At 41.9% G+C, this 19,952-nt stretch overlaps 1 protein-coding gene, 1 long non-coding RNA gene and 1 pseudogene across 13 annotated transcripts in view; 1 reads left to right on the top strand and 2 right to left on the bottom strand.

Moving 5' to 3' along the window:
* The window catches only part of LOC122331563 (putative mediator of RNA polymerase II transcription subunit 26), a 274,294-nt gene that overhangs the window by 183,383 nt on the left and 70,959 nt on the right, over window positions 1–19,952 (top strand). The gene's annotated exons all lie outside the window — the stretch shown is intronic.
* LOC122331533 lies at window positions 5,828–12,160 on the bottom strand (annotated as a pseudogene).
* Window positions 14,810–15,830, bottom strand: LOC122331612. Of its 3 annotated transcripts, none has more exons than XR_006248236.1 (5): window positions 15,816–15,830; window positions 15,526–15,583; window positions 15,369–15,437; window positions 15,232–15,294; window positions 14,810–14,849 (listed from the first exon to the last, which is right to left on the bottom strand). It is a non-coding gene; the product is annotated as an uncharacterized LOC122331612 (long non-coding RNA). The 3 variants fall into 3 exon arrangements; XR_006248237.1 differs by lacking the exon at window positions 14,810–14,849 and adding an exon at window positions 15,097–15,149; XR_006248235.1 differs by lacking the exon at window positions 14,810–14,849 and having other exon boundaries at window positions 15,213–15,294.

Raw genomic sequence — 19,952 nt, forward strand, 5'->3', positions numbered from 1 at the left:
ACTATTTGTTCAATAGCTGTGTTGTCAGATATTGTAATAGATCAGCAGGCTCAGCCACTGCCCAATACTTCATGAAAGCGCTATCTACTTCTATATAAGTCAGTATCTGGGCTTGTATGCATAAAGTGGACTCTCTACCTCACTCTCTGTGTTTCTCTCCATGTCCCATTTGTCTCAGTATCACTCTGTCAGCTGCCTCTGTAGTTTGTGGTTTGTGTTCTGAGATCTTCTTAGTGTTCTCCTTCTTGCATGATTCATGGAAAGAATAAGAAACTGTTCTCATTTTTGACTGTGAACCTTGTTTATCCGTTTAGTACAAGTGTAATCAAGAGATTCTGTACTGACTTACTTTGGTCCAATAAATATATCTTTGTCTTTTTAATGGGGAAAATTATTTGGTCATCAAATCTTTACAATTTTGAGACATACTCTATTATCTTAGAGCATTTAGAAATTTCATCTGGTCTTGTTGAGATATATAGTATCATCCGCATAGCAATGGAAGTTAGACTTTTTGTTGTTGACTTTGTTACCGGCCCCTCCTGGAGGTCCATCCTTCACCAGAATCTCTCCCAAGTTCCCGTCCCCAAGATTGTTTCATTTTAAGTGTGAGACACACCCTTTATAGGAAGTTGTGGATAAGTCACGTACAAGGACTGTTTATTGTTGTTTTTCTATGCCAATGTGCTCTGTGTGTGCCCTACTTTCTTAACTAAATTTGATAAATTCTTCAGTGTAATTATCCATGACTCTCAATCCAGTGCTGCCAGTTTTCAAAAGGTTCTATGTGTTTTATGGCCTCTTTTCAGCAATGTATATACAGTATATTGTGACATAAGTGAAGAATCACACAAAAAAAAATGTGTACAATCCATGAAGAGTTATTAGACTTTAACCATTAATATGACTATAAACAACTGAAAAAAAGCACAAATGTCAGGCATGTTTAAACTTCTGTAGGTCCCAAATAATTGACCTATCTTCATACTCTCACACCATCTCATTTATGCTGTCAGTTTCTAAGAAAATAAGTTTCATCCTCTCACAGCATCTCTGGTATGCTCATCAGTTTCTAAAGAAAATAAGTTTCATTCCTCTCACAGCATCTCAGTATGCTGTCAGTTTTCTAAAGAAAATAAGTTTCATTCCTCTCACAGCATCTCTGGTATGCTGTCAGTTTCTATAGAAAATAAGTTTCATTTTCTCTCACAGCATCTCTGGTATGCTGTCAGTTCTAAAGAAAATAAGTTTCATTCCTCTCACAGTATCTCTGGTATGCTGTCAGTTTCTAAAGAAAATAAGTTTCATTTCCTCTCACAGCATCTCCTGTATGCCGTCAGTATCTAAAGAATCTTTTATCATTTTGTGTCATTTTACTATTGTTGGAGGAAAAATTTATTTTCTTTATAAAAATAACAATTATATTATACAATATACCACATTCCTCCCAAAATTAAGTTTTAACCAGTTATTTTAATGCAGTTTGTTTCTAAAACCTACCTCTTTGTCACAGTGTGGTAGTTTATTAAGTACCCAATGAGAATATTATTCTTAACAGTCTTTAGTATTCCACAAAAAGTAAATAATAATGTATTACAGACATGCAGGCAGAGTACAGGTAGACTGGAACCACACATATACATGAGGCAGATCGGACAACCTGACACGAAACAAACAGGAACTTATAAGGACAAAGGACTTAACATGCACCTAGAGGCAGTAGGGCACACAGAGCACATAGAACATGAAAAAACAACAACAAACAGTCAAGCATGTGACATACTGCCCCCTCCGGAAAGAGTGTCTCCTTGCACCTAAAATGAAACAACAAGGAAAAAATGAGCGAGAACTTGGGAGGAGGAGGTTCTGGTGGAGGACAAACCCCCAGGAGGTCAGCAAGCAGAAGTCAACAAGCCAACACAGAGTCAGGGAGGAACAGATGAAGGGAGGAGCCAGAAGTGATAGGAGAAATAAGGAGCAGGAGGAAATCCATAGGATCAGAGAGCAGCCATGGCGTTGACTCAGATGGAGCCAGCAGAGGAGGAGCCATGGAGGAGGAATGGCCGTTGACTCCATGTGGCCCGACTAATGGTGGCAGAGCAGGTGGTGGCGGAGCCCTTTACAGAGATGAAGAGCCAAAGAGCCAGAACAATGCGAGAAGTGGAGGATTTAGGGATCCTGAAGGACGCAGTGGTGCCTGAGCAACAGAAGAGCGAGGAGGAGACTGATGGATGGAGAAGCCTGACAGAGCTGGAAGGATGGAATAATGATGAGGCAAAGTTAGAGAGTGGAATCCCGAGGTGACGGAGGGTCCACGACAGAACAAGTGGAGCCAGAGGGCGATGGGGCCTGGCTGAGCTGGTGGACTGATTGACCCATTGTGGAGAGAGCGGAGGAGGTAGTTAGGATTCATGGGGAGCTGATGGGTCTGGCCGAGTGGAGACTCGGGACTCAGAGGCTGGATGCCCGGGGTGAGGAATCCTCCACCCCACAATGGCAATGGTGACTAGCAGACCTGTAGAATCCCACCACCAGATGGTGTGCTGATGTGAGGCGAGAAACCAAAAACCTGCCATGAAATAAACTAATCTGTGTCATGAACCGCGCCTCTGTGGCTCTCTCCGACATGCCACTGGAGGAACCTTCCCCAGAGTATTAGTCCTCAGAACTACATTTCCCATCATGCCTCTCTTTCAGCCCTGATTACCTGCCCAGGTGTACCTCATTAGACTGCTATATAAGTTGCAACCAGCTCTTGCTCTTTGCGTAAGTCTTATCCTTGCCCCCGCTGGTTTATTCCTCTATCATTGTCTTCCCTTGTTTGACCTTGCTCCAGTTTTACCATTTCTCCGATTGTTTGCTGCAGGCCCATTGATCTCCTGCCTGTGTACCTGACACTGATAATGAAAAAAACGCATTGGGATTAGCTTTCTTAGACATTCTGAACTCTGTTGGGTTAGACAACACGTGTCTGGACCTACTCATTGTCGAAACATACTCTGCTATCTAATAATGTCCAAAGAACCATCACTCCACCACAAAAGACCTTAGCATCGTCCAATATGACGCAAAACTTGATGATATAACAGAAACTATGCACTCTCTTTTTTCTAGCACTTTAGATACAGTTTCTGCTTTACACTTAAGAAAGATCAAAGAAAACAATCTCTATATATAATGGTATAATGAGAACACACGCACCCTAAAGAGGAGCAGCCTGGAAAATGGAGACGCAGGTTGAGAAAAACAAAAAATAGAAGTATTTCAGTGTATTGCCTGACGGAGGAGAGTATCGTGTCATACAAAGAAAAAGCATTAAAACTACTAGATCTGGGAGTATTTTTATCTCTTTTTTAAAAGAAAAGAAAAACACAACCCCGGTATTTATTCAATAAAGTGACTAAATTAACAAGTGCTAACATTCCCAAGAGTAGTAGTAATGACTTTGAACTTTGTAGGGTCCCCTTTTCCTGCAGAATGGAATCCAGAGGCCCTGGTCGAAGGTCAATGCGTGTTCGGTCTTTCCTTTGCATCTCTTCAAAAATTATAGCACTGACCTTATACATAATTTTATCTGACTCAATCTTTCGTGATTTTAGTTATATTTATTTAAATGTAACTGCTGATCACTCTAGTTGTGATTAAATTTGGATCATTAATTAACTATAATATTTCCTAGTTTTGACTTATCGCTCGTTAGGAGTCTGGATCGCTAGAGACCTTGTTTGGCCAGAAGAGACTCACGACACATCTGGGCTAGTCCAGGTCTTAGTCAGAGGCTACTCCATAGATCGCTTACCTTAATGCAGCCATCTCCTCAATAGACTCAAAAGAGTATTTTTTATGCGTTCCTAAGTAATAGCATGCTAAGCCAGTTACAGAATCGCGCCTTGTGCTTTGTCACTTTCCTTATATACTCAGACCAGACAAAGAAATCCCAAATGTAATTGTAAAAACTTGGTGTTTAGGTTCCCGTGCTCAGGGTCACACACCTAGCTGGAACACTTTCAGAGACCCAAAAGGAGGACACACCTCCTTCTCAACAGAACACAGTTCTGCCAAGTTCTTAATCTTCTCCATAATATAAGTGATTACTGTGAAATGGAGACCAATTTACCAATCGCACTGAGACCTTTCAAATGAGACCAAACATGAGAGTGAAGAACAATAGGTTCATAAAACACATGACATATAATGCCTTATTCCTAATGAACTTTAAACCAACTCTTTTGGGCAGAAGGAGGGGAAGCAGGAAGAGCAGAGGTGTGGAGGTGTCATAAAAGCAACAGGGTGTGTGTGTTGTTTACTCTCCTTTTGAAGTCCTTTTTCTTTGGATATCCCTTCTCAGATTAGTCTTATTGCATTTGCAGGTTTTTGATTCAGCTCCTTACATGTGTGTATTTTCACGGTATTGCCTTAGAGCGCTGTGTTTCCCCAGCAGATCTTCTGCCAACCCTAAGAGGTTCAATGCTCAATTTTCCATTTGCACTAAAAGAGGGTTCAATACGTTCGAGACTTCCTATGGGAAATTGGACTTCCATCCCTGTTCACTAGAAAATGGGGCGCTCCCCACTGTTCCATACTGAATGGGTAGTACTAAAGGTAGTAGCTGGCTTCTTGTGGTAGAGTCCTGGCCTACGACAATTAGATTGAGGGGCCTTGGAGGCTCCATACGACACTGGAAGAGGTGGTGGAACACTTCAGAGACCCAAAGGAGGTCCTCACCCCAGTTCTTAATCTTCTCATAATATAAGTGATTACTGTGAACTGGAGACCAATTTACCAACGCTTCCCGCAGTCCTGTTCACTAGAATGTGGGGCGCTCCCCAATGTTCCCAGTTTTACTGAATGGGTAGTACTAAAGTGTAGTAGCTGGCTTCTTGTGGTAGAGTCCTGGCCTACGACAATTAGATTGAGGGGCCTTAGGAAGCTCCCATACGACACTGGAAGAGGTGGTGTCTATGGCGTTTTTGGTAGGGATCCCAATTTGTTGGTCATCCGACATGATTTGGCGTGACCGACCAAACAGGAAGCGCCTTGGTTATTGCGTGTATCCCTCGCTCTCAGAAGAAGAAGAAACAGATTCGTCCAGTCAGCTGACGTGGCGTCTCCATTCTCTTCTTCAGGCAATGAGGGTTACATACGTAAGATAATAATCTGAGATGTTTGGTGCTTACAAATTAATATCATAAACTGGCGATCTTGTTACTGTGCTAATTAATAGCATTTTCACTATATTTTGTATTTTAATATCCAGCAAAAGAGTTTATGTTGCATGGCTCATTCAGTGAATTTCTGACTGACTCCGTGATCTGCCATGAAACAGTGACTCTGTTCAAATTCCCTATTAAATGATTCTTGTTTTAGCTAATTCGTCACAAATTGGTATTGAGATTAATATGAGTTTTGATATGAAAATGCTTTTTCTTGTAAAACTTGCTTTTTTAGGGTGAATAAGCAACAGTAGTGAAAGTCAGATGTTTGATGGTTTATAATAACCACAAAAGTTATTGAGAACGTACATATGGGTGAAAAGAGCATGATGCAGAATTAAGTGGAGGTGAGGCAGACAAAGACTATGATGACGAGGAGGAAGGCCAGGCACAGACAGCAATGTGGAGAATAGAGTAATCTGTCATGCATCACAGATATGCAATTACATCATTTTATGGTTTAGACAAAATTGGACAATCCTTAATCTACCTGAATAATCGTAGGATTAAATGTGTGAAATAAAAGGACATGTTAACTAAAATGTTTATAAAAAATATATTTATGCAACAGCATTTACATACAAGCAAAATTAATTACAGATCATTTCAAACTGATCAAATGTGCAGTCTGTTATATTTAGGAAGGCCTATTGATAGAAATGCAGTATAATATAACACACTGAACCGTTATGTTTTTATCAAGTCACCATTGTTTTTGTAGGAACAAACATAGCATGTTTCGTCACTGTTATTCTTGCGGAAAAAAACAGACACAATATACAATATTTGCAATAGTATGTTAATTTATTGAATAATCAAGTTAATATAATTCATTAATTTATCTTTGTAAAGAATCGTCATTGCTGGCCATCCCTGTGGTCTCAGACTAAGACATCTTAATCTGCCAACAGAAAGGTAGAAATTTTCTAATGGATTTACTTTGTTATTAGTATTTTTTTGGGACATTTTACTTGCAATGTGTTGTAACAATTTTAACATTTATATGGTTAAATATGATTCATATTTTCTTTTTTTATTATTTATTTTATTTTGCTTTTACTGTATTCAGGCACATATTTTATTTTGGGTGTGGATTTGTTCACTCATGAAGTCCAGTTTGGTTGTTCTTGTTTCACCTGATTCTAAATCAGTAGCAGTTGCCTGCATTTCAGTGGAGCCAAATTTTATCTCCAACCTGACCTGTCGTTTTGCGTCTTTGTCAGCGATAGGTATGTTAACTGATAAAGAACCAGTCTCTTCTACTCCCCATTCATCCACAAACTTTACTTTTTGTCTTCCAGAGCTGTAAAATGTAAATTTTACCTCTGTTTGTAGTGGATCTGCTGGGCTTCTTATGAAAGTACGGACTTCTTCACATCCAACTGACTCTCCTCTGCTGACAAGCTGGTCAAAGCAGACATCACAGAACACTTTTCCTTCTGTGTTTCTATATATGCTTTTGCCCCTGTGTTTGGTTTCATCAAATATTTCACATATACAGAACCCATATGTGAGAGCACTAATACGAGATTTAACCACGGAAGGTGTTTTTCCGTACAGGATCGCTCCCTTTAAAATCACTGCCTGAAGTTCAACAGGGCAAAGTACTTTGCATATGCTGCCGAATCGCTTCTTCATGAACTTCCTCAGAAAAGGACATTGGGCATAGCCTCCCACTAACAACATGTACTCAATCTTCAGCTCTGTGTTTTTAAGGATCTGATTAATTGTGCTTTCTATAGCACTGAAGCTGGTATCAAAGAAGCTTTTTAGCTTTTCTTGTTCAATGACTATTCCACCATCATCCCACTTTACTCCCTGAACATCCTCAAAATAACTTTCCATGCTCTGTTTATCTTTAGCGAGTGTTTGTAAGCTGCTAGGACATGGAATCATCACAACATCCTCACAAGATTTTATAAGTGCAATGTCATACTTCAGCTTACGTGCTTCACTTGGGTGTTCATTCTCAAATTTCTCAAATATTTCCTCTGAGAAAATATCTTTTAGAAAAGACATAATATTCTTGTCTACTGACTGTCCACCCATGTCATTTCCTGATGCAGCGTGCAGCTCCTTCAGTTTGCCGTCATCCAGCACCTCGTGGACCGTTATGTCAATAATACCACCTGCAAGATACAAAAAAACTAATATAAATAAATGATGTCTCTGGTATCTACTTGTGTACTCATATTTTCTATATAGTTACATGTAAGGTTTGAAGTAGATTTTTAGAGAACTCGAAATTGCAACAGATGCAATTTTTTCTTGAATTGACATTGGACCAACAAGAAGGACCCAGCCCCACCCTCACCGGCTGATTGGTGACAGCTGCAAATCATCAAGGACTGGCTTTATAAGCAACACGAGGACGCCGGTGTCTGAGAAATGTCTTTAAGCCAACTGAGTATAACACTTGTCTCATGGTTTCTTTCTCAGATAGCAGTGTAACCGATCAGACTCACTCCCACGGCACAGACCCACTGCAGCAGACCGGGAACAGGAAGAGAGAACACCTCAGCACCAGAACCTTTCATTTGGCCACTTTTTCACGTATCATCACTTTTGTTATTAATACATTTTCTTGAGCTCTCCTTGTTGTGTGATTCTTCACCTCGTCACAGTACACACACACTCAAAGCAGGCTCACAGAACGTGTCTCCCAGTCAGTATGTGAATGCTGGATTCACCCGCTGGGGTCTGAGGATTTTGGGGCCCTGACATTTGTTTTTTATTTTAAAATCTTGAACATATTAATGGCTACAGCTTAACTACACTGTATTCAGCACAAAACTTGTCTTCAATAATATGTGAGCAGCATAAACGTACATGTTTGTGTTTTTGAGAAAACAATGTTTCAGCAAAGATTTTTAAGTCACTGAAATGAAGCCATAAAACAGATTTGAGAACTGGATGTGATAGACTATATTTTTTGCTACAAAATTACTGTTCACTCATTCACAGAAAACAATATATTGATTTAACTTTTGTAAGATATGATTTGGGTTAGAAAGATGTATGCGAGGGAGTGAGACAAAGGACCTCCCATAACGGGCCATCAATATGAATGTGTGAGAACAGTAGAATCATGTGGATTTTTGATTATTAATTATACACTGTAACAAGTCAGTTGATTCGTCCCCTTGAGTGTCATCATCACCCTGTCCTTTATTCGCCACCCTTCACCAGGCTCCCGACGGGAATGGGCGTGTCTGACAGAAGGGGCGTGGTATTGGTCAGGTCTGGCGGCGTGTGATGAGGCACACCTGAGGTGTATCGAGACTTGTCACCGCCGCCATTAAATACCGAGCTTGCCTCTCCTCGAGAGACCGGTCTCTTCCTCGTGCAGGCACGCTGGTGTTCTCATGGGTCCCGGAAGGGTGCATGAAGGGACTTGCGAGCCGTTGTACCTATAGTCCTGGTGATGACTGCACACGTGTACAACTGACGGGCCATGATGCCGGGCTGTTCATCCCCTTTGACTGCCGTTTGGAGGAAGCCAAGAGAAGCCGCTGGAAGAAGGCGTCGCCCCTCGCGCCCTGGACCAGAGAGGGGAGTGCGTGTGGCCGCCAGACTCCGCCCCTTACCTGGACCCTTCCCCCCTGTGACCCTTACCTGGATCCCCATTGTGATCCAGATAAGGGTCACAATGAGGATACCAGTTCCCCCATTTATTTTGGACACTTTCCCTTGGACACTTTATTTTGTATTTTATTAATAAAACGACCTCTCCGAGGCCTGACGACACACTCACTGTGTCTGTCATTAGCTCCTCCTGCCCCAACACAACAAAGGTCAAGGACACATGGTTGAACATACTGATCCGAACACTAAACACTTAAACAGTAATATACCTTTGTGCCAAACATTCATTCATAGTGCTAACACTAACACTACTTTGGTATTTTGTGATTTTGTATGTTATAAAGTATTCAACAAACACCCTGACACTGTGAGACATTAAATGTCTCCCAGCAGACCTCAGAATGCTACTTGTCTCAAAATATTCTGTTTTAGGAATGCTATTAATTTTTTATGTATTGTTAGTGATTCCTGTTGAATTTATAGTTTACTGTTCTATATTGTTGTGTTGTACTTTATGAAAGCTTTCACGTACAGTGCTTTGAGAATGCAACTTTTAAAGGTGCTATATGAAATAACATCTCGGTTATATATGTAACCCTCGTTCCCGGAAGAAGGGAACGGAGACATGGAGACAACGGAGAGATGACTGACGAATTGGGATCTCGCTGCGAGAGACCAATCTACTTTGAGTGTAATTGAAAATTGGCATGCACTAATCGCATCCAGCTGCCGCTGATTACAATGTGAGTATAAATAAGCAGCGGATGCAGCGCATATTCAGGTTTTCACTGAGGAGCCGAGCTAGTGACACGGTCCCTTCAGCGGAGGTACAGTCAAAATCACGTCGAATTGGGATCCCTAACAAAATCCCATGGATGCCACAAGCCCCCTCAGTCTATCGGTGTAGGGCTTGACCACAAGAAGCCAGCTACTCTTGTCAATACTACCCATTCGTAAGACTGGAACACTGGGGAACGCTCTATAGATGTTCCTATAATGAACCTATAATGAATTTTTAGTTTTCATTTTTTCAATCAATCAATATTTTTTATTTATATAGCGCTTTTAACAACACAGGTTGCATCAAAGCACTGTACATTATAAAGTAGAAGAATACAATGACAGGGATGTCATTTCTTATAGTTAACTTATACTCACAAGTATAAATTTCAGAGGTACACAATTCTTACAAAAAAGGTACACTGTAAACTGTAAAGAAAAAAGTAATCTGTATGTAAATGTGTAGTATAGGATTTTAAAGGAATTTTAGCGGTGTACCTCCACAATCTACAACCATGTACTGGCTTCCTGGTTTCTGCTCCAATTTTTCTTCACAATTCTCTCCTTCTATGAAACCATCACTTGGCAGCTGCTTACAGAACACAGACGCAGCCTCTGATTCCAGAGCAATGATGAGTCTTTCAGGTGTAGAATCCGTCACAAGACCTGCCTGCATGATTAATATTTTCATTTAATTTATTCTGTCTTACAGAAGAACAAGTAAATGTACTTTTGTAAGGAGAATCAAAAACCCGTAAATGCAATAAGACTAATCTGAGAAGGGATATCAAAAGAACAAGGACTTCAAAAGAGAGTAAACAATACACCCCTCCCTGCTGCTTTTATGACACCTTCATGTTCATTAGGAATAAGGCATTATATGTCATGTGTCTTATGAACCTATTGTTATTCACTCTCATGTTTGGTCTCATTTGAAAAGATCTCAGTGTGATTGGTAAATTGGTCTCAACTTCACAGTAATCATTTATATTATGGAGAAGATTAAGAAGTTGGTAGAACTGTGTTCTGTTGAGGAAGGAGGTGTGTCCTCCTTTTGGGTCTCTGAACGTGTTCCAGCCAGGTGTGACACTGGAGCACGGAACCTAAACACCAAAGGTTTATACAACTACATTTGGTATCTCTTTGTCTGGTCTGAGTATATAAGGAAAGTGACAAAACACAACAAGGAGATTCTGTAGCCAGATCGGCCCGTAGTGTGGTGTGTGTCCTCATACACTACACTATGTACTTTTTAAAGACCAGGTATAATGACCTAAAAGTTTGTTTTATTTTGTTTTGTGTTATTTTTGTACTGCTGATCAGTTGGACGCAAATGTCTATGAATTATACCAATTTGAAACCTATTCTCGCCTGGCAAAATAAACATTAATCTTGGTTAACTTATAATATTGTCTGAAATAACTTTTCTAGTAGGTTAGTGACTTCTGAGGTTTTCCTCATTGTTGGTGTGCTAGGGTGAGTCAGATCAACGATTGATGGATGGAGCAGGGGACGTTTTGAGATCTTGACTTCTGGCCATCAAACTGGCTTAGCATGCTATTACTTAGGGAACGCATAAAAAACTACTCTTTTTGAGTCTATCGAGGAGATGGCTGCATTAAGGTAAGCGATCTACAGGGGTAGCCTCTGACTAAGACCTGGACTAGCCCAGATGTGTTGTGAGTCTGTTCTGACCAAACAAGGTCTCTAAGCGACCTAGACTCTAGCTAACGAATGATAAAGTCGAAACTAGAAAGTATTATAGTTAATTAATGATCCAAATTTAATCACAACTAGAGGGACCAGGGCGTCTAGATTCCGTTCTGCAGGAAAAGGGGGCCCCTTACACTTTTATTTGTACATGATGAGTTTTAATAAGTATCTAATATTCACATTTTTATTTTAACTCACCTCAACAGCTGCTTCTCTCATGAATTGTTTAGCTGCCGCATGCCAGATAGCAGGAACTGTTAACACCCACGTCACATCAGATGCAGTGAACTTTTTTCGTCCTTCAGTGTTTTGTTCAATTTTGTCCAGTGCATGATCCTTCAGGTATCGCAGACTCTCAGAGAAAACCTTTATAGCCTTCATTGTTTTCCCATTTGATTCTGTGATCATCAAATCTCTGTGGATTTCCTTTACAACAAAAGTGTTTATTACATTAATGTTATTCAATGAAAGTGCATCAAATTAATCTTTCACAGATAAATAATATGGTATGATAAAATGCATAACAAAAAAAGTATAATTGCAAATGTAAAAGAACTTACTTTATTATACAGCTCCATTTTGAAGTGTTCAAATAGATAGTGTTTCTTTGCTGTTTCTTTTTTCATCAACATGGTGTATGTTTGCATGGCATCATAACCAAACTTCTTGAAGTTCTGTTCTTCATCAAAACAAAATGCAGGTGTGGGGTTTTGAAGGTTTTTAGACCTTGCTTCATACCCCAGGTAGGAATCTAATTTGTTCTAGACGTTTATCAGTCTTAAAGCTGAAGGCATATCCGCTGAATGATTTTCCTAAATCTATAGCAACGTAAAGAAATTGTGCCATTGTGTTATAAGAGAGTCGCTGTGTTTACCTTCTTGAAAAATGAACAGTACAGTTTGTGCTTTCTCTCATTTATATTCACAAAGCCTACTTTCACTTTTATTGACCCTCCCACAAAAAATGGGCTTGTCTTCTAAAAATATGAAGCGGACATATATAGTTAATGTTCAATACTAACAACCTTAGGTTTTATGGATTTAGTCACTTATCACTAAGCAAGAATAGATGATTTACATTTTTTTGAAAATTCTTTTTTAACATGAAAGTAAACCGAAGTCAAATAAAATTAAAAGTTGTTCCTATATATTCATTAACGTTCAAAACATGTTAAATGGCTCATATAATTGGACATAAACATATTTTAAACTATCTATCTTAAAGATGCAAGTCTAAATTAAACAGTTCATGCTCCAGTAGAAGTTGGTTTGCAACCACTGAGGAGTTCAAGTAAGTTTATCAATTTAATTTATGTAGGCAAACCTGTTTTTGCTGTTGGTTGTGTCTGACTCATGTTAGAGTGATTTCTGTGTTGTAGTTGAGTAACTGTGTCTTCCAAAATGTGTGTGTTATATTATTATATTGTGCTTTATGCAGCAATATGGTGAGAGCTGGCAGCTGGTGCTGTGAAATTTTGTTGAAAATGATGTCTATGGTAATAATTATAATCAATGTACTAATCAATATGCCAATTGTTTAATGATTATTTCAATGCAGGATATCTTAAAATAACCTGTGAGTTTTAGGAGTTTTAGACAATACCTATGAACTGGAATGAAGTAGTGAAATTTGGATGACTTCCAAGATTATCTCAAGGATGGCACAAACACGTATGATAAACGGCCCATAAGGACACCTGCATCCAGAGAGTATAAGAATAAAAGTAATCTGGAAAAGAATGAGGTAAACCAATGGCAGTAAGAAAACATTGTGGCAAAACTAATAGGTTAAGGCCAATCATAGGCCAAGTTGTAAATATTTGGTCAAAATCAGTGTACAAATATGGCTGCCCAAACAAAGAAGAGCTCAGATTATGGGACTAACGGGTTTTGCTGTGTTCAATAAAGTCTTATTTTGGCATCTGGAACCCTTCAGTCTTGAGCATTATTGACAATTGGAAAAGACCATTGATTAGTCCTCAACAGATTTGGTATTGTTGGAAACTTTTTTTAGCTTCTTTTTAAGAGACCGGGGGGGTATTTTAGAAAGCAGGTTATGTGACATACCTGGGTATGTTTAAGGGTAAGTTCGTGGATAACCTCAACTTTCAGTTCCAAAAACCGAGGTAACTTTCTGGGTATGTATGTAACCATAACAACTGACTCTGCAACTGACTCTGCTCGGGAGCAGGTTATGTTTCAGAGTAACTTCGTTTCAGAAGGTTGGTGAGTATGGTGTGCCCTTTTGAGGAGGATCCTGTGGACGTAGAAGCACAACTTATACAAGGTTTTTTTTGTCGGGAGAGGGTTATAAGACCACATATTGACGTGTTTGCATACCCCAATGAATATTTGAAAGAGCATTATCGTTTTTCAAAAGATTCCTTTGTTTATTTAACACGTCTTTTAAAACCGCATATCGCAAATGTGACAAACTGAGGTTCTGCGCTTAGCACAGAAAACATTTTGTGCATAGCACTTAGGTTTTTTGCGTCTGGCCATTTTTTGTACAGTGTGGGCGATTCGGAGCATGTGGGAAAGGCCACTGTGTGTCGAGCCGTTCGTACAGTATGTCTGGCACTTAAACAGTTCTTACCCACGTTTGTACAGTTCCCTGGCCATAAACCTCTGCTTGTTATTAAAGACGAAGTCCACAGAGTGGCAGGTTTGTCCTTTGTAGTAAAGTCTATGACGCATATTTAATCATATTATTGATATCTATACATGTATTCATTATGCACACACACTTCATACTTCCATAACTTTCTGTTTCAGAGTTTCCAAATGTAATTGGATTCATTGATGGCACTCACTTCCTATTAAAGCTCCATCAATAAATGAGGGAGACTATGTTAATAGGAAATCTGTTCATAGTATCAATGTGCAGGTAACAACTTAACTTTTTTCCCTTCTTAAAATCATTAAAGTCATTACTTTTTCCACTACATAGGTAATATATGAGGCAATCCAAATAATTATATATAATAATGTCGAGGCAAAATGGCCAGGATCTGTGCATGATGCCAGAATTTTTCACATGAGTCATCATTATGCCAGGCATTTCAGCAGGGTATGTTTTACTTTATACAATTTTTTTTTTCCTTTTTACTATATTTGTGTTGTACACTTCAATCATTACAGGACAGTACAACGGTTACTTGTTGGGGGACAGAGGATACCCTTGTCTGCCCTATTTAATGACACCTACCCTGAACCTGAGCCTGGACCACAGACACGCTTTAACCTGGCTCTCACAGCCGAACACGGGCCAAGGTGGAGATGACTATAGGGATCCTCAAATCTCGGTTTCAGTGTCTGCGTGGGCTCCGGGTTAGTCCAGAGAGGGCATGTGACATTATAGTGGCTTGTGTTGTGCTTCACAATATTACCACTATAAGAGGAGAGAGCCACCCTCCTTGTATTGAGGAAGATGGCCCAGAGGAACACCTACAGACTCTACAGGCCAACAGAGATGGAAGACTTTTGAGAGACAGGATCTGTCAAAATTACTTTTATTAGTTTTTGCACTGGTCTGCCAGGCACTTAATTTCTTTATTTCCTGAAAAAAAATACAAGTAAAATTCAATAAATGTTTTTTTTTTTTATGCTGCTTTATACATACACACAGATATATACATATATACATGCACCCAACACTTTTATCATGCAACAGATTGTTCTGACAGAATATTCAGACAAGTTCTCACCTTAAGGCGATGCTCCAGTAATTCAATTTCAAGTGCTGCTTTTTTAACGAGAGCCTTTTCTCTTCCATTTCAAGCTGTATAAGGTCCATCTCCATGTCACTTTTCCTTATTTGTTTTTGAAGATGGACCTTATACAGCTCCTTTGCTGGCAACTAGGAAGGTGGAAAAAAATTAATGAGATTGTTTGGTCAGACAATATAATTAAAATATGGACACCTGGATACAAACTGTTACCCTGCTTAGATTGTGTGCTGAGGTTGAAGGACCCTCATCTGTGGGCAAACCCCTAGGTATGTACTGTGAAAGGACAATGACAGTTTGTTACTCTAATGCAAAAGGGGCAATACATTATAATGGTACACGCATCATACCTCAGTGGATCTACCAGCATTGTCCACTTCTGTCACAGCAGATGTGGTCTCTTCATCGTCATCTTCATCCTACAGGAAAAATATTCAAGTATACATTATCTGGCAAAAAAAACAAAACCTAAAAGCAACTAAAGGTACCTGACAACAAATCACTTACAACTGTGACAGACTGTGTTCTTTCTGGAGAGTCAATAATACAATCCGACCATCAGTGTCTATAAGAACACACAACCCATCAAATTCTCAATATTATCAAATATAATATTACATAAAATAATACATGAAAAGAGCAACATGTCAGTCTAAAATCACAGTAGCCTATACATCATATGCAGTTAAATAAAATAAGCCTACATAAAACATTTATCTTGTTCAAAAAGCCTTTAAGTGACAGAGATAGTCATTTATTAGGACAAAAATTAAAACAAATCATAGAGGTAAACTCACATTGCACCATTTTTCACCATCACTTGTGGTGCATGCTGTGTGTGATGAACTGTCCCCTGGAATGCCAGCAACCACTGGTCGCCCTTTATTAAGGGACAGAGCCAGCTCCTCAGATGGGGTGAGGGGAGGTGGTGATGGGCCCCCGCCAGTTAAACGGGCTTCAATCTTCTTTCTATTAGCTACATGACTGAATGAATATATTAAATCCTGTTATAATAATAGTTCAGTAATTGTGTAATCAAATATTACCTTTTTGCAGAATGTTTTGTGTTTCATTTTGACTTACAACAGTGTTAAGAACAGGATTGGCTTGAAGCTCAAAAATCTTGTCACCTATCCAAGTTGTAGGAACAACAAATAATAACTTGAATTCTAGTTTGTCATTTAGAATCAGATGTGGCTTATATGAAAGTCAAAGGCCTCTAGATTATGCTTATTTTACCAAAATAAAATCTTATCACTGCCTTGATTTTTATATATTTAATTAAGACAGAAAGGTCATACTTTGCTAAGTGTCACATAGTTGGACTCTCTGTTTTATGTTTTCTTCTCCTTGTGCTCTATGTGTACTAATTTCTGTTGATTCTCTCATTGTGTTCAGCGGTGTCTTGTTAATTGGGTAATTTGCTTTGTGTCCAGTTTGTTTCAGTTCAGTTTGTCCGGTCGGTGTTTGTATGTGTGGTTATTTTCTGCCTGCCTGTAGCTATATTGTTTATCTTGTGCTTTAGTAGAAGATTTTGGAGCACCTTGACCTTCTTTGCTTTCAGGAACTTTAATGCGGAGGCTGAAGTATGAGAAGGAGCACCATCCTGCTGAAGAATTTTCCCTCTCCTGTGGTTTGGAATGTAATGGGCAGCAAGAATGTCTTGATACCTCAGGCTGGTTTCGCTGTATTTCACGAAGAATGGAGTGTAAGTCAATAGATGCAAATGCAACAAAAATTTTGTTTGTTGTCTTCTGTTTAATGCTGGTTGCTGAGCCATTTGACACCACTGCGTGAGAAAATTGGACAAACTGTTCTTCTCATACGGTATGGACACTAATAATGTCTCGTTTACATATGTAACCCTCGTTCCCTGAAGAAGGGAACGGAGACGTCATGTCAGATGACCGACGAATTGGGATCTCTCTTCGAGAGACCAATCTACTTCGAGTGTATCTAAACAAGCCAATTGAAGATTGGCATGCGCTAATCGCATCCAGCTGCCGCTGATCACAGCACGGGTATATATAAGCAGCGGGTGCAGCGCATATTCAGGTTTTCGCTGAGGAGCGAGCTAGTGACCGGCCCCTTCAGCAGCAGAGGTGCAGCACCGTGGCGGCGGGCGTGGCGTCTCCGTTCCCTTCTTCAGGGAACGAGGGTTACATACGTAACCGAGACGTTCCCTTTCAGTCGGTCACTCCGAGTCACGTCGGATGACCAACGAATTGGGATCCCTACCAAAACGCCCCCTGCGTAGGCCGGGGCTCGACCACAAGAAGCAAGCTACTTTTGTAAACACTACCCATTCGTAAGACTGGAACACTGGGAAACGTCCCACGTTCTAGTGAACAGGGACGTGCGGAAGTCCAACCTTCCCGTAGGAGGTCTCGGAATGAATACACATATGGACAGTATTTCAGTTTGCATATGGAAAATTAGAGGTGATTGAACCCTCTTAGATGGGCAGAAGGTCTGCCGGGGAAACACAGGGCTCTAAGGCTATGCCGTGGAAATACACACATAAAGTCCTCTTGGGGTACTTTACATGGCTCCCAGCCCTCACCGGTTCTCACGGATTCATTGAGAGGGCCTCGCGCCAGATGCTCCGCAACATCTGGCTGCCGAGGGGAATGGAGGAGCTCGACAGGGTCTACTGTATGGACGCTCTGGAGCGGTTGACAAGCCGACCCGAAACCGGGTCTCTCAGTGCTTCTACCCGTTTGAGGTGAGAACACAGGAGAATACCGGTTCCACACGTGAGGCTATAGAATCTAGCGATCGTGTTGGGGTGCAGCCCAGCCACAGCTGTACAATCTGTCAGCCACCGCCCAGGACGATGCAACACTTGCTGAGTGTGCCTGCAACCTGAGGGGAGGCAGGGCATACCCTGTGCTTGGTAGGCCAGGGTAATGGCGTCCACTATCCAGTGAGCCATCCTCTGCTTGAGGCGGCACTCCCTTCTGCGGCCTCTGTGACAAGCGAGCTGGACTGAGGTCCTGAAGCTTTGTGTCCGGTCAGCGTAGCATCTTAGTGCTCGGACAGGACAAGCAACGTCAGGGCTGGGTCTGCCTCCTCCAGGGCAGCGGCAAAGGTTCACCACCTGATCTCTGAAGGGGTAGTGGGAACCTTGGGCACGTGGCCGGGCCGTGGCCTCAGTGTTACCTGGGAATCCACAGAGAGCCCAACTGTAAGCACGAGATCGTCGACCGAAAAAGCCTGCAGGTCCCTACCCTCTTGATGGAGGCCAATGAAGAGCAACGTCTTCATAGATAAAAAGAACTTTAGCCCAACTGCTGGCAAAGGTTCAAACGGAGCCTACTGCAGTGCTGTCAGCACTACAGACAGGTCCCAAGAAGGTACTGTTGGGAGCCGTGGAGGATTCAACCTCCTGGTTTCCCTCAGGAACCTGATAATCAGGCCATGCTTACCCACAGACCTCCCATCTATGGGGTCATGATTTGCAGCGATTGCAGCCACGTAGACTTTAAGGGTGGAGGGAGACAGCCTTCGCTCCAACCCTTGCTCCCTTGTGTGCCAGTGGGCAATGGGAAGTCTCTGGAGAGGCAAACAGGTCTACCTGAGCGGCTCAGAAATGTTCCCAATCAGCTGAACCGCCCGGAATGGAGTCTCCATTCTCCGGGTAGTGCAGCTCGCGACAGCTTGTCGGCTGCCTGGTTGCACACTCCTGGAATGTGAATGGCGTGAAGCGACCTCAGAACTTCCGACTCCATAGGAGGAGGAGGTGGTGGGCTAGTTGCGACATACGACGGGAGCGTAGACCACCTTGATGGTTGATGTGCATAGCGGTCAGTATGTTGTCCGTGCAGACTAGTACATGCTGGCCTCGAAGGCAGTTCTTGAGACTGCCTAGGGCGAGATGTACTGCCAGCAACTTTAGGCAGTTGATGTGCCATTGCAGTTGAGGGCCTGTCCAAACCCCTGACACTGCATGCCCGTTGTACGTGGCCCCCCAGCCAACACATGAAAGTACGTGTCCTTCAGGTCGATCGCTGCAACCAATCCTGGGGACGGACGCCCTGAATAGGCGTTTCTGTGTCAACATCCTGAACGGGAGTGCTTGGTTCAGGACTCGCAGATCCAACATCGGTCGTAACCCACCGCCTTTCTTGGGCACTATGAAGTATGGGCTGTGAGCCCCGACCTCATATCGGCTGGAGGAACGGCTTTATCGTGCCTTCACTAGAAGGACAGCAATCTCCGCACGCAAGACAGGGCACCCGCATTGTTCACTGACATATAGCGGATCCCACTGAACTTGGGGGCGCCGGGTGGACTGAATCATATAGGCGAGTCGAAGGGTTCGCCAGGAGCCACGGGATAGCCTGGGAAGATTCAACCAGGCATCCAGAGACCGAACTAGCGGCTCGAGCAGAACCACTGACGTGCAGGCGATGGGGCAGCGCGAGGGGAGTGGAGGACCGGCTCGCGGGCGTCTCGTGGCCGGTCGAGCGGGTCTGAGTGTGTGCAACTCTTACCTGCATCCCGCAGAAGTAAAGGCGGGTAGGCCGTTGGTTCGTCCTCCCAGTCTTCCCACTGCTGCATATTAGCCCAAGAAGAGAACGCGAGTGTGGTGCGGAACTGGCCCGCTCAACTTCTCGCTCTCCCTAGGACCCAGAGACAGAGGAAACTGCCCTTGTCGAGGTTTTAGGTAGCGGCAAGATTCTCTGCCCTGCAGAGCAGCTCCCTCCATCCCCGGATCTGAGGCCTCTTGCACCTGCGCTTTCCTCCAGGTTTGGCAGGAGCCTGGACAGGCTGGGAGTCATTGTCCGGCAGCGGCCTTATTGGGTCCCTGAGGCTCGTCGGCAAGCTATTGAGGAGAAAAACCAACAGATGCTCAAGTTGGGGGTGATCGAACCGTCTCGTAGCCCTTTGTCCAGCCCTATCGTGATGGTCCCAAAACCTAAAAGGCACCC

This window comes from Puntigrus tetrazona, unplaced genomic scaffold (genome assembly GCF_018831695.1).
Source record: "Puntigrus tetrazona isolate hp1 unplaced genomic scaffold, ASM1883169v1 S000000001, whole genome shotgun sequence".
Lineage (NCBI taxonomy): Eukaryota > Metazoa > Chordata > Actinopteri > Cypriniformes > Cyprinidae > Puntigrus > Puntigrus tetrazona.